This window comes from Cyprinus carpio, chromosome B9 (assembly GCF_018340385.1).
Source record: "Cyprinus carpio isolate SPL01 chromosome B9, ASM1834038v1, whole genome shotgun sequence".
Classification (NCBI taxonomy): domain Eukaryota; kingdom Metazoa; phylum Chordata; class Actinopteri; order Cypriniformes; family Cyprinidae; genus Cyprinus; species Cyprinus carpio.
Genome location: NC_056605.1, coordinates 9,997,650 through 10,013,882, shown reverse-complemented (window position 1 = coordinate 10,013,882; position 16,233 = coordinate 9,997,650). Strand labels below are relative to the sequence as shown.

The 16,233-nt window shown below is 36.5% G+C and overlaps 1 pseudogene; it reads left to right on the top strand.

The window, feature by feature from the left end:
* Positions 1-16,233, top strand: part of LOC122138458 — a 119,589-nt pseudogene that overhangs the window by 79,565 nt on the left and 23,791 nt on the right.

The window sequence follows — 16,233 nt, the reverse complement described above, 5'->3', positions numbered from 1 at the left end:
GAAATATTTTCTAACTATATACACTACAGTTCAAAAGTTTGAGGTTAGTAAATTTTCATTCTTTATTTATTTGAAGAAATTAAAACAAGCACTTATTCAACAAGCATGTGTTAAATTGATAAGAAGAAACAAAAAATAATAATATTATAAGAAAATAATAATATTAATAAAAAATGTTCTTCAAATTAACTTTTTATTCATCAAAGAATCCTGAAAAAAGTATCGCCATTTCCAAAAAAAAAATTTGGCAGCACAACTGTTGCCAACATTGATAATTCTAATAAGAAATCAGTATATTAGAATGATTTCTGAATGATTGTGGTGACCTTACATACTGGATAAGTCTGATGGAAAATCACCTAGTTTGATTTTGTGATATCACAGAAATAACTTCTATTTAATAAACATATTTGCAATATAACTGGGTTTTTTTTTGTTGTTTTTTTTTTTTTTTTCTCGTTGTCTTTTTGATCAAATAAATGCAATAGCTCCGCGGGGATGATGGAGCTAATAGCACTCTTTAAAAAACAAAAGTACTTGATCCCAAACCTTCTTGAACCGTTGGGCAACTGTGTGTTTCGTGTTCGTGTGTGTTTGTGTGTGGTTGTGGTGTTTTGGGTTCTGTGGTGTGTGTGTTCTTTAATTATATGGACCGATAACATACATATTTTATGTGTTTGTGGTGGTAATTCTTTATTCATGTATTCACATGGAAAATAGATTCTTTGTTTAGTTTTAAAAAAACAACAACAAAAATTATATATATTTGTATTAATGTTTATTTTATTCTCACCTTCTATTTCTATTTTTGTAACAACCGCTGTGTCTATCTTCCAAAAACAACTATCATTCAAGTACTAACATAATCTTTAAGTATGGATTATGAATTTGATTATAAAAGAAATTCAGCGATGCTTGAATATTCAACATAAAATAAACATACGTTTTAATGCTGTATGTTTATGGTCCACGCACATGGCTTCCCTCCGTCTGCCTTGAACGAAGGTTTCAGCGCTGGCATTACCGATCTTAACTCAGTGTTTACTTCACTGTCCCTCACCATAGTTCTACATGACAGTGACGATCATCAGCCGCCACGCACATGCCACTCGGCCCACAACATTGCCCAGATCAGCCAGAACAAACTTTCTCACACAGCCGTCGTGATAATTGTTCTAGCGGTACTTCCCGATACCTTCACTGGGATCTGCTTGCTGCCACGGAGTGCCAGATAAGTTACACCCTATCGCGAAAGAAAAGCACAGGGCTTGCTAACCGTGCTGGTCAAATCACACACCAGGGCACCATACCCACAGTGGGACGTCACTTGCGGGTAGTTCTGGTGCCGCGCTCTCGCACAAGCGTGCCACCCGAGGAATTCCTCTTCTGTCGAGGCGCATCGACTCGAGCTAGGCTCACGGTACGCCACTCCAGGGCGTCCCCATTTTTCCTCATAGACTCAGTTTGTAATTTCATAGAATGTGCAGTTGCCTGGTTCTGTGAGCATGACTTTTGTGTGAACTCACAAAAAACTGTCAACTGAGGTCCAGAATCATCTAAATGCTTTGTAAAACATTTAAAAATGTTAAATTACAATCCTCAGTGGTGTATTTTATTTGTTGTGTGTGTGTGGGTGTGTCTGTGTGTGTTAGAGAAATAGTCTTGCACTGTCAGATCATCATACTGTATTGTAGCACGAGACAACAAAAGAACTGCGCGGTGCGAATCCACAGGTGTTGTGCGGCTGCCCGCGTGGTACGGTCTCGCTCAGCCTCCTGTGTTGTCGATTGGGGGTGGAACAACTCAAACTACACCACACACCTTGATCAGTATTTTATTTGGTTCTCCAGTTTAACGTTGATGTAGCGTTTAACTTATTAATTTCTGGCCACGGTGTATTATTCGTCCCTTGTTTTAAGTCAGTCCATTACATTTACATCACTTTCTTCCATTCTGTATTTCCTTCTTCAGCTTCTTTCTCTGTCTTTTTATCACTCTCCTTTCCTTACTCCTCTGTCTATAATTCTGTCATGCTGTGGTGGGGTGGGGCGGGTTGGCTCAGTCTTTATTAAATACCCAAGTACATAGCCGTTGGCACCCCTGGTTTACCCACATACCGCTGCTTTTTGCCCGTCTTACATAAGGCCATGTTTCATGTTCCACATAGAGTGACTGGGAAGTAATATGACGTAACCATGATGACAATCCTGCAGTGGCCGTGAAACAGAAATAAGAATACAAATGAGTGTTGATGGTTAGATCTGGTTTGCCCTTTGATGAGAGAAACTAGAATAAAAAGTTGCACCTAAGTAATTTTGTATTTGTTTTTTTTTCTTTCACTCATTGCTTGTTTGTCCTGAAAATTGAGTAGTATCTGTGTGGTGCGGCCCGTGCTCGGAGTAAAAAATTAAATCAAATGGAAATCAGGACACCCGAAAGAGATTTCGCATTATTCAAGCAGCGGTTTTCTGTGACATATAATCAGTTTCTTTCCTACTGGGGGGGGGGGTGGATATCTACATGACCTGAGTAGTATCCATCAGCGTCTGCCTTTTTTTTCCCCCCAGAACAGCTGTTTGATAGAGAAAAAATAAATTTTCCTTTAAACACTGCACCGTTTGAATGGTGTTTGCTTTTGAAAACAATATTATATCACCTTTAATTGCTTTAATATGGCAACTGGGAAAGATACTTTGATTCTAACACCAGCTGGTACTGAAAGTAACACCTGGCTGTCTCGCTGGTCCGTCTCTCTCTGTCCGTCTGGCTGTCTCTCTGTCCCGTTATTTGTGGTTATTAATATGATTAATTACTATATATATATATATATATATATATATATATATATATATATATATATATATATATATATATATATATATATATATATATACTAATATTATATGTATTTCTTTTTTGTGATTTTTCATATACATGGGAAATCTTATATATAGTACACGCGTCTACTTTAATGTTTCAAATGACCTTATGGAAATAAAAATGTCAAAATATATAGAGAGAAAAAAATGTTCCATCAATCATTAAGAATAAAATATATATATGTAAACTGAAACAACAGGTATTTTCCAACCTGTAATTATTCAAATAATGAAAATAATAAAAGAAAAAAGTGATCATGCTAAATTGTATTACATTTTAAATGAATAAAACATTCTTTTAGCCAAAGAATTACAATGAATTAGTTTTTTTTTTTTTTTTTTTCAGGTTGCATTGTGATCCTTAAATAGATCCTTTTAATGGCATCTTATGATTCTTTGTTTCTAAATATGTCTGACAAGATTTCTAAGTATGTGAACTATGTGTTAAACTGAATGACATTATTTAATGGGGTGTCTTTCTATAATATTGTAAAAATTTGTCTATTTTTTTCAAGGATAAAAAGAGAAAAGAAACAGGACACATTAAAAACTGCATCAACCTTATAATATTCTGTTTTTGCCTTTGAGCCATATACACATAATTTCTATTTTAAGTAAAGGTTGTTCTTTTGAACTTTCTATTAATGAAAAAAACCCTGACAAAAACATAATGAAAGCTGCATGAGTCAAAAGAATCAAGACAAAAAAAAAAATCAGACATCTGCAATCATAGGTTAACTATCATTAAATCACCACCTCAATCTAGAGTGACTTACTGTGTGTTATTTTCCCAGAACAGCACCCCCTCCTGGGTTACAAAGGAGCACAATGATCATAGTGCAGAACTATGATGTCTGGCAACTTTCCAGTTCTTGAATCATCACCTTTAATTCAAATTAAATTTGCTGCTTTTATTCTAGTGACCTACATCCATTAGAGCATTTGAACTTATTTTCCACCAGTGACTTAAAGGGGTCATATGATGCTGCTAAAAAGAACATTTATTTTGTGTATTTGGTGTAATGCAATGTGTTTATGCGGTTTTAAGGTTCAAAAAAACCACATTTATTTTCCATATAATGTACATGTATAGCTTTCTCCTCTATTGCCCTACACTTTCTGAAATGCGTCGATTCTTCTTACAAAGCTCATCATTCTGAAAAAGCGGGTGTGCTCTGATTGGCCAGCTATCCAGTGCATTGTGATTGTCGAATGCCTCAAGCATGTTGCACGGGAAATGTTCGCCCCTTTAAGATACTAATACCGTCTCCCAGCAGGTCCAGCTGCTCTGCTCGTGCACATCCCATCATCGATTCCTTCTAGTGGTGTTCAGTCAATGTACTGTTAGGAGTACCTGAATCACTCGGGATATTGGTTTATTTCACATCAGAGGGAGTGGTCAGGCACGTTTATAAACCAACTTAAGTAATTTGTGGATTAGTGCGTACCTGGGGCCAGCGAACCGTTTCAAACTATTCAATTCGATTTGGTGAACTGGTTCAACTGGTTCACTAAGAAGATCCGGTTAAATAGAACAATTCGTTCACGATCCGGACATCACTAGACGAGAACAAAACCAATAAAACCCATTACAAATTTATTTGACATCCAGTGGGGACATAATTACTGATTATAATGACTTATACTGTCTTTTTTCACTTTCGTTGTGTTGCGGTATTGCGCTGCGTAAACATAAAACCATGTCTGCATTTGTGATCTGATAAACTACAGGCCTACTTCTAACTGCTCCAAAACTCCGCGTTTGAATCATCATTGGCAAATTATTTAAATATAAAAAAAAACGTACTTACAGACTGTGAGTCAGAAGCACCAGACTGTCCTTGCAAAGTTTAAACTAGCCAACTTTATAGAAACAGCCGTTGCCTCTACAGACGCATTGCAGGCTACTGTTCAGGAAACAGTCCTCATCCTCCATAAAATCGCGTCAGAGCACGTCTGAATAGTTTTGGGTTGAACTGTTCTGGAACAGTGTTGAAATAAAACTTATAACCACTCATTTCTAGTTGTGTGTCCTCTTTTGGAAGACCAAACAAAAAGTAGATTCGCTTTCACAAGGAAACACACAGCGACTCCACTACATGGCAGCAGCGGCAACAGAGAGAATAAAAGTTACGCCTTCTTTCTTTGCATGAACATTTGGGCGTTGTTATGCAAATCTTCCCACATAGTTACATAGAGATTAAGAAGCCATTTTAGCTGGGGGGTGTGATTGACTCTTACTTTGATAAAGAATATCCTCGTTGAATTTGAGACTTTAGTCTTTGCAACTTCACAGATTCCTTCTTTATGCACCGAGCTTGTAACACTCCAAAGAGACGGAAAAACGAAATCGCATCAGATAACCCTTTAAAACATGCATTTAGAGATTCACTAGGTATGTACTGCATCAGGGTTTATCAGTAGGACCTTTTAATAAAGGGAAAACATAGCCAGACAACCTTTACCTGAAATATTGTGATCCGTATTTCCCTTTGGGTGAAAAAATCTGAATCCGGTGTGTATATTACTGTGTAATTTGTGTTTTTTGTTTATTTTCGCTGCTGATTCAGTCAAGCTCGTGTACAACTCTGTTGCCATGCCAACTTCATCTTAAAAGGGCATGAAGATGACAATCGTCCCATTCTAAGAGGCAAAAAAAAAAAACATCTCATATATCAGGCTCCCCACAATGAAAACGACAGAGTTTCATCAAAAAGAATCAAGAATTGAAATGTCATCTTAAGACATATTGGGAAATACTGAGTGACAAGTGATATGTATATGTAGATTTTACATAAGCAGATCTGCTATAGTGTTATAAAATCCTTTTTTGAATGCTAATTCAATCATTCAGTTCATTATTTAGTTTGAGCCTCTGAATAAAATTAAAGGTGTTTTTTATTTTGTTCTTTCTCCTCGCGTATAAGCCTCCATATTCTCAATACATTATATATATTTAAATTTATTCATTTAAAAAATGGTAAAATTTTAAATTTATGCATTTTACAGACGCTTTTTATCCAAAGCGACTTACAGTGCATTCAGGCTATCAATTTTTACCTATCATGTGTTTCCCGGGGATCGAACCCCTAACCTTGCGCTTGGTAACGGGGGGGGGCAATGCTCTACCACTTGAGCTACAGGAAGCACAAAAAATATGTTTTATAAACCATAAAAACCTAACCGATGTATCTGATATAATATTTTAATGATTTAGATGATATGTTTTAGATGGCCATGGGAAGCAGTTAAATAATAAATAAATATGAAATAAATTAATGAAATAAAAAGATAAACTGTTTACACATTTATATATGTTATGTAGTTTATTTCTATGTTTGTTGTTTAATTACAATCCTAACAGTCTACTTTTCCCCCCCTCTGCAGCTCCTGAAGAAGAAGGGGGCAACATCCTTCCTGCAGAGACTGGAGCGTTGTGGACCGGTCACTGTGGCAGTGCAGCTCAGGGTAAGTCCACATAAGAACCACTGCCAGCTCCCAAATCTGACCTGAGCCAACCCAGCCCATCCAGATGCTCAATTTAACTTCCTGTTTCCAGATGTGAACTTCCTGTTTCCAGAGTGTTTGGTATCTCCTAAAAAAGCCTGCAGGCTCACAACAACCACACAAAGTGCCTGTACATCTAAAAACTTATAAATCTGATCAGCCAAACGTCTGTCTTAAAAACATATGTATTTGTGGTTTGAACAACAGGCTTTAGAAGAAGTGTTGAGTGTGATTGTGTCCAGTCTCATAGGGCCAGTGTGGTTTAGTGGGGCGGAAGGATTTGGGGCTGTTAATGTTTGCAGTGATTAGGGTGGGTGATTTGGATTGGTTGTTGGATACTGATGAATAAACAGCAGAGACTCACTGTTATACTGTGGGAGAGAACAGCTCACTGCTGCCGGATTCTCCTCTATATATATAGATATATAATATATCATATATATATATAATATATATATATATATATATATATATATATATATATATATATATATATAGTATAGATATATATAACAATCAAAATATTAGAATGAATTTCTCTGAAGGATCATGTTGAACACTGAAGACTGGAGTAATGATCCTGAAAATTTAGTTTAGAATAAATTAAATTTTTAAATGTGAATTCAAATAGAAAACAGGTTATTTATTTGTTTGTTTGCTATTCATTTTAATTTATTATTTATTTAATGCAACACTGGTAAGCATAAGGGACTATTTTTCAAAAACATAAATAAAAATATACATCTTACCAACTCCAACTTTTGAACAGTAGTATAATTCACTACTGTGCTAAGATGTTAAAGCACATATATGCTACACACACACACACACATCACACGCACACGCACACACACTACACACACACATGGTACCACTTTAGTTATAGGGACCGCAATTTTCACTAAAACAGTTGCTTATTAGCATGTCTATTAATAATAGATTGACTGTTTATTACTACAAATAAAGCACATACTTCTGCATGACCACATTCTACCAGTACCTAATCCTACCCAATAACCTAAAATGAACAACAATCTTACTAATTTATGTACTCAGCAACAAAGAAGGAGTTTGAAGGCAAAAGTCAAAGTAAATGGCGAGAATTGGACCTTAAAATCAAGTGTGACCAGATATTACAACACATATAGCATATTTCTCTGTCCACATTGAGTGAAGATACAGAGGCCTTACAGAAAATCATTGTCAGTTCCCATCGAATTCACATCCCTACACTTACCCAACGGCCTCCTTTCAAACCACTGCAATTGGCTCTTTGTAAACACACCATCTATTAGAAACTAATGCCCATTCTTGCACACATGGAGACGTGCTTCGTCGCTTTTCGTCCTGACCGCATTTCTCATGCTGGTGGTATGCAGGTACATATATGTACCGAAATGTGCTTTATGTTCACACGTTTTCTACACTGCATTGAACCTGAGTTTCTGTCACCACGACCTGGTAAGGGGTTGTGCAGGAGTTTATGAGTAAAGCACACAGTGTTCCCTCTCTAATCTGTCCTTTTTCTGTCCAGGGCTTGATTACATCAATAAAGCACATTCAATGCACAGGCGCCTCACACAAACCCACAGATGTTTATTTATCTAACGCTCTCAATAGCTCCCAGACGAGAGCGGTAGAGGAGATTTGTTGAAATCCTTTCAACAATAAATAAATAACATCTAGTTTAATGTGTTTTTTTTTCATTAGTCATTCACCCTCACTGAAAGACTGGAACGGTTGTAAATGGCAGCTTTTTTTCATTTATTCCTTTGAATGGGTGATTTGTAATGTATTGTGGCCTGCCGGCGCGCCGTCTTTCCCCATCTCTTTTCTGTCGGCTGGCGTCAGTAAAAATGTCACATGAAAACGATGCATGCTTCATTGCCGCCGTCGTTGCTGACTCAGCACAGGCTCCTTGGCCTATGACATCAATTATTCAGATCCTGCCTTTTTTTTTCAGGTTTTGGTGCCTCGTAAGTTACAGTACACACACATGGAAGTCTGCATGTGCAGGGCTCCGCAGAAACGTCTGCAGATTTCCATCCGTTATTTAAAACACTTCCCTTGTATTTTGTCTTATTAAAAATGTAAGTTTTTATACTATATTCTATGGTATTCATATCAGTGCTTGCTTGCAACAGAATTTTTATTGCTCCAGCTCGTATATGACGCCTTAAATTTATTTTTGCACTAATGAGTTTGGTCCATAAGGTGGGCAACAGACCGTTGTTTTCAAAAAGAACACCATGCTGTAAACATCAATTAATAGTTTTTCCCCCCACACTCTTATAGAAACAACCCATGTAAGGTCCACAAACAACTGTCCCATACGAAGGTAATCCAATGGTGGATGAAGGTTTCCTGCGTGTTCGGCTCTTATCCAGTGCGCAAAGTTATTTAATTTAAATGGGGTGGTTGATGTTCTTTTTATTTTTTTATTTTTTTCCTAGGCTTGATTGTGTGTGTATGGGGTGGCAGTCTAACATGTGTTCATGCTTTATTTAAAAAAAAAAAAAAAAAAAAACATTATTTTTTCATATAATTTAGGGTTTATTCCAACACCGATCTGTCCCTTGCTCTGACAAACACCTCGATTATTTCCTGTTTTTTATGAAGCCCCTCGCCTCAAGAAATATGCGATGGGCTGAGATTTGGTCAGCTGGCTCAGTTGTGTTGTGACTTTTCGCTAAAGCACCTTTAGAGCATGTCTGAACAGCCCGGCTCCTGAACAAGCTCAGAATGTTGTCTGGTTGTATTGTCAACAATGATGTCCTCTATATTGCTTATCAATTTTGCAGCGCAGTTGAGACTCAGAAAATATTAATGAAGAGGATTGCGCAGAACATGTGCAAGTCACTTGCTTTTAATGATATGTGGTTGTGTTGGTTGTTGTTTCATACTTTTAAGACACGCTGTTGTTTGTAAATGCTACTCGCTTCTGTTAGCTTTTAATATACATGTTTTATTCTGATAAAGCTTTAATTACAGCCAGCATACTGTATGCGCGTCCATGTATAAATGCTTCTCATCTGCTATGTAAAAATAATAAGTGTATAAATGGAACAGTTTTTGTTGGTAGAATGATCTGAACGATCTGTATGATGAGAGGGAGAGATGCAGAGCTTATTGGAGCTAGGGTGTCGTGAGGAACAGGCTTGAGGAACTGCTTGCTTTAAAGAACATTGGTTTTGAAACTTGTTAAATCTAATAGAATCGTTAGAAGACAAATCGCAATTCATAATATGAACAGATTTTTTTAACTGCCACCCCGATTTTCCCTCTTCCTCTTCTCTAAAGCAGCCACAACACTGGCCTCAACCTCCCCTTTGTTGCGTGTTCCCGGGGGTGGGGTTTTTTTTTATCTGGGTTTCGTGATGTAACGGACCTGGGAAAAGGCTCGTTTGTTAGTGCCTTTACAATAGCCTATTTTTGTAGGCATTAACCTGCCAGGATTTTGAAAAGCCGATATCTCCGTTTGCATTTAACTTTCACACGTGCTGCAACTTTATGCTCAAACCAGCAACATTAGCAACACTTACTATAGCGTTAAAATCACAATCAACCACCCCTTTAAGTTAAATTCTCTGATCTGACTCCATTTTTATTGTTGACCTCGGAATTTAGGTTTCGAATTCCAATTATTATTGATTCATTTATAAGATGAATTTATCTAAATAGCTGATTATTCCTATTTACCTCTGATTGAATGAAATCTTTTACTCTTATTCCTATAACACTTTGAGTCTCTACCGGCTGTATATACCCTCTCATATCCTCTCGCTCACAAGCACTTGTCAATGTGATCGTCTGTTATTGCGTGCTGTCTCCACTATTTTGTTGTCATTGTTTTACTCTTTTTAGTTTTCAAATTCAGGTGCTGTGTGTACACTACTTGTGCAACTATTCCGAATGACAGAAATTTGCATCACACACAGACTGTATGCCTGTCGCCTTGCGTATGTGTAAAAAGTAGAACTTTGGGCATTAAAGAAGTGCCCTGATCTTCATGGGCAACAGTTTCCTTAAGTACTTCAGACCAAGACAAACAACCTTACAAACGGAGACAGGAACGAACAATTAGAATTTGCATTGAACAAGTCTTATATATCATGTTGTTTACACGGTAACCAGTGTGGCCCAAACCCTGTTCCTGGAGATCTACCTTCCTGCAAAGTTCAGCTTCAACCCTGATCAAACACGGCTTAACCAGCTACTTAAAGATCTTTCAGGGCACTTGATAATCAGCAGGTGTGCTGAAGCAGGGCTTTATAACTAACTCTGCGGTAGTTAGATCTCCAGGAACAGGGTTGGCACCACTTGTTTTACAACCTTTTGTGACCCGAAGATAATTTGCATGAAAGCTCTGGAAAGGCACACCCTCTACAGTGAGAAAATAGTCTATATATAAATATAAATGAGACCATTGTACCAGTCGCCCTGAGTCAGTTAAATAATACCCAACATGACCTGTGAATATCTCTTCATGTAGAACATTATATTATACTATTGACCATTCTGAGTGAGCAAAGTGGAGGGAGGATGGGTAAGGGAAAGACAAGTGTCTGTAAAAGGAACTTAGCATAGGTTAGAAGTGTACATTTTCCCGCATATTCTCTCAGTGAGATTGGAAACAGATGTCTGTATTTTTAATACACTGTGGTGTGTGGTGTGTGTGGTGTGTGTGTGTGTGTGTGTGTGTATTATCCTTATCGTCAAAGTGTTGCTGAGGTTATATGTAAATCACTTACACTTACCTGGAGGCAAAACAAGGCTTTTCTCTGCTGACTGCCAGTTATTTTTTTATTTTTTTTTTTATATCAGGGTTTGCACTGAACACTATGATGACCGGAATATATTGGGCCCAAAGGTGGTAACTTCCATTCTTGTTTTCCCTTAGAAAAAAACATTGTAAAGAGAAAAATGCTTAGCATGCAGTTTTAGCTCAATGATTTTCATGTTCACGGAGCTAATCTGCTTGCCTATTAAGTTTTATTAATAAGGTGGTGTATTGAATTTTAATCTTGTATACTCCATCAGTAACACATTTAGTGTGTTGTGTTTTTAGAATGTCCTTACTGTTTTTTTATTGATTGAAATACTGCAGAGAGGGTGCAGTATTGAACGAAGCCTAATGCAGTACTTCTATAAATGTTTTTACCACTCCAGGTCTCCATGCCAGTTCTGCGTGATAAAAATTATGAATAAAAGTTAGTGGTGATCAATTCTTACAGACAACTCTGGTGTGAAGGAGTGCAAAGATATTTTTATCACTCATAACTTCCTATGAGACAGAGAAATAGCAAAGACCTTGGGACAAGGGATGAAAAACTTTCTAGAGCACATATGTTGAGTGCCTGTGCTTTGTGCTGTCAAATGCAATAGTCGTTAAAGGCTACATGTCTGGTTGAGAGTTACTGTATCTAATTACTTTCTGGTAAACACAGTAAGTAATGTGTTACATTTAGATTTATGTAATTTGATTACAGTTACCTAATCAATATGTGATGCAGTCTAGGAAAACCCAACACATGGTGAAATTTTACCTCTTTTTGGAGGGTAACCTACCATTAGGTACCATATGAAAGTTGGATTCAAGCCCTTTCCAAAACTGTTTTTATTTTGCGTTTCCATATCTTGAACGTAACAAAAGTCTGTGCATGGTTAGTGAAAAAACTAAATTTTTTAACAGTCACTTAAATAAGGCAATAAAACACCTATCGATTAACATTTTGTTCTAGAAAGACTTTTCATTTCGTTCACAGAATTTTTTAAGATGCACTTTTTTGTTGTAGGAAAGGTATATCTTGGGAAGGTGTCCAACTATGCCTGCATAATGCTGTGATTCACACCTGAGAAGAGCAAAGGCCTGCATAACGAGCTGCATAAGAGGCCTTTCAGCAACCAGGTGTGTGACGAGAGAGAGAAGTGTTACAAGAGAAAGACTCTGAGGACAAAATTTTTTTTTTTAAACTACATTATTAACACGTTTTTTGTGATGGTCACTGATACTAGTACTAATTTCTAGAAAACAAAAGAACACAATTACCACATAGCACACATATTATCAGTGATTATTTATGGCTTACTCTGATACATTTACACCTCAGAGGAGCACGGGTATAACACATTCAAAATACTTACCACCAGAGTAGATATTTATGAACAGAAGCTTAGTTACATTCATTAACACAAGCATGCTTTGTATGTAGGCCTATACAATATATATATAGTTATAAACATATTTGGACATTAGGCTAGCAACAATATATATATATATATATATATATATATATATATATATATATATATATATATATATATATATATATATATATATTACAATATATCATATTGCTGTTTATGTTACATATAACATTAAAAAAAGAGAAATAAAAAAAAAAACATCCTGGCATGGTGGAGACGAAGGGTGCTGTGAATGGAAAACTTTATAATGTTTCACTTGATTGCTACATTTAGTCAGGAATTATAGTTTGAAAGAAGTATAACTAGTAAAATGTGATACAGGTTATGTGAAAACCTTTGATCCCAAGTAAGATAAAAAAAAACAAAAAGACTTAGGATCTATGTTGATCAACGCCGCTTTTTGATCAATAATCCAAAGGTATATCCAAAGCTTCTTGAGGTGAATCTCTTTCTTATTTGTCTAAAGCAAGTCTTTTCTGCTGGTGAAGTACAGTCTCATTCCGCTCAGCGCAAAGTGCAAAGTTAAAATGTAAAAAACTCGCTGCTTTGTTTGTGGTGTAAATGGGCGCGTGCACCACGCCCGCGAGCTTCATGGGGATGATTTTATAAGGCCAATAGCGCGCTCGGCGCGATGGAAGTGGTCACATTAGATATAATGCAAGGCGTGGCGTGAAAGACTGGACATCGCGTTGGTTTCAAAAAATAAAATATAAAATATATACATAATAGGATCACAGGAATATTTGTTGTCGATAAGACTTGACATAGTTTAAAAGTAGACCTGTCAAGCTTTTCTATAGATATCTCTCTCATGTCTCTGGTAGTGGAGTATTTGCTGATTTACAGTTCATTGTAATGATGCATTTTTAAATAAAGAATCACCGCAGACCAAGGCTGCAGACAGGCATACCCTGTTTGTTATCTTTATTTTATAAGTATAACAAGTGCACAAAGTTTTTGTTGGTATTATGTGTGGATTACAAATAAAAATTCGACCCATTACAGTTGCGATTGATGGATGGCTCGTATCTATGCAGTTAAAACTGAAAGTGTAATTTAAGTCCTCTTTTGTGTTGTTAGAGACGATGCCTCAAAGCGCGTAATGGTGTGTAATTGACCCCAGAAGGGTTAACTGCTCGAAGTCCCTATTCACTTACATCCTCATATGGAAAAAGAAGTGTCTCTGTACATTTTGCAGTCTCTTTTTGTGTTTCACAGTAGTCAGAATCATACCAGTTTGAAACAAAATGACGGTGTGTAATTGCCGACAAATTTTTTTGTTATTATTTTTGTATTTTTTTTTTTTTTGGACTGGATTTGTTTCTTTAAATCCATGTACAGGTTTCTGTGCAAAGAACAATATAAGGTTCTGTCTGGGCTTTCATGAAGTGGTGACAGCTGGTGAGGAGAGGAGGATGTACCAGGACTCCTGTTTTGTGCTATAAAAAATGGAAGCAAATGAGGAGTCCGTGAGATAAATCTGATTGTATCGTGCATACACATAACAGCCTGTAACTTTCTTTTCCTGTGGCTCTCTCTTGTTCCAGAACTCTATTCACCAGATCACCAGTAAGCTGCAAGCGTGTACACCTCACTTTGGCCAGTGCATCAGGGCCAACAATGCGAGGAAAGCCTGATGTGTTAGGCAGTTTCCATGTGTCCTCCCACAGCTCCAGTGGTGAGGGTTCTGGAGATGAGTCAGAATGATCCAGGATGGATGCCCACGGTCGCCTTGTCTTTTCACCAGCTTCCTGAGCAGGTGAGGTCATGGCACCAGCTTCCAACTGAGCACCAGATGTGATTGTAAGGCACTTTCTATGGCAAGATGATAGAGTACAGATAGGTGCCCCATTACGTTGTAAGCAGTCAACACGTTCTTAAATAAGAACTTTTACATGTGTAAATTACACTCTGTTCAAAAGTTTGGGGTCAAAATTTTAAGTAAAATCATTAAAAAAACAAAGATTTATTTATTTATTTTTTGAAATAAAGAAAATATAATAAATGTATATTTTTATTAGCAAGGAAGTGGATTAAATAATCAAAAGTGACAGTAAAGTACATTTGCATGTCACAAAAGTTATTTTAAATATTAATAGAATTAACAATAATTTGGTATTGTTATTTTTAATAAAAATAACTAATTCAATTCAAACCACGCAACAGAGGGTTAGTCATATTTTTTTGCCATAATTAGTAGTCCAGGCAAATAATCAACTCATTGTAGAATAAACATTATATAGTGTTATGCAATTTTATAGTATGTAAATAAAATAAAAAATGACAAAAAATAAATAAGAATAATAAATGACTAACTAACTAAATAATTAAATATTTAAATACTTAATTGTAGTATACATGTATGTTGGGACATACAGTTTTTGATTTTCCTGTTGTCTGTTTTTAAATCAAGCAGTTCATATCCTAGCATGTTTCCCATGAGAACCATATATATATTACGTGGAGACTTACTGAGGTCAAGACATCTGTAAAACTCTATTTCTATGGACATACAGTATATTTATGTTTCTATATGCTCAGCACAAGAGGTTTTTTAATCCATTTCTGCTGCCAGGTCAAATGAGGTATAGCGGCATTCCTGCTGGGAATATATCATAAGTGCACTTTCTCAGACGCTGATATGTGTCTGCCTGACTCAAGCTGTCTGTGCTGTTCAGTTATATGCTCAGATGGACTCTTCAGCGTCTCGGCCATTAGCAGAAAAGTATATACCGTGTGTGTGTGTGTGCGTGTGTGTGTGTGTGTGTGTGTGTAGGCGCTGAGATCAGCGTCTGGATTCAGACACTGGATTCACGCCTAATTAATGCCTAGCAGTTCCCCAGCACGAACTGTTTTTTTTTTTTTTGAGTGGGCATTTTCTGAAGGGGTGCTATTGGGCAGTTTCGAGAGATGGTAGGCGATTCTGCTGGGGTCATCCTGATCTCAGCTCAACTTCACATGACTGGAAGAGAGAGAAATGGGATAAAGCATCAAGGAGAAAGACTGGAAATTGGATTGAAAAAAGGGGGCAGATTGTAATTTCAAGAAATCTTCCCAGTGCTTTTCAGAATGTGAAAGAAGAAGATGAAAGAGGAGCAGGCTGTTCCTTCTGTCAAGCAAGGGTTCAGTGTGACTCTGGCTTCATCTTCCTCGGGAACACAGTGCCTCATCTTCATGTCACACTGACACCCATAGAATAGGCTGTTCCCACTCTTTGCACAGCCAGACTTTATTTTAGGGCTGGAGAGGCTGGTAAAGTTCCCACTACGTCTTTGACGCTTTTTCTCTTATTTCATTCCTTCATCGTCCCTTTTCAAAACTTAACTTTTGTCTAAGTTCACAGAAGGGTTATTGTTTTTCAGTTTCAATAACTTCAGTTTTCAGTGTAGCTTTTACTTTTTCACAACTTATTGGATGCATTATTGTTGTTATTATTATTTTATATATTATTCTACCTTTATATATTTTACAGTGAAATTACTGTACAATATTTGTTATTATGTTTTATATGTAATAATAATAATATAATATAATTCATAATAGCAGCAATAATAATAATAATCCTTATTATTATTATTATTGCTATTACGAATTATATTTTTTCTGAAATATTCCTTTTTATTTTACAGTGAAACTACGA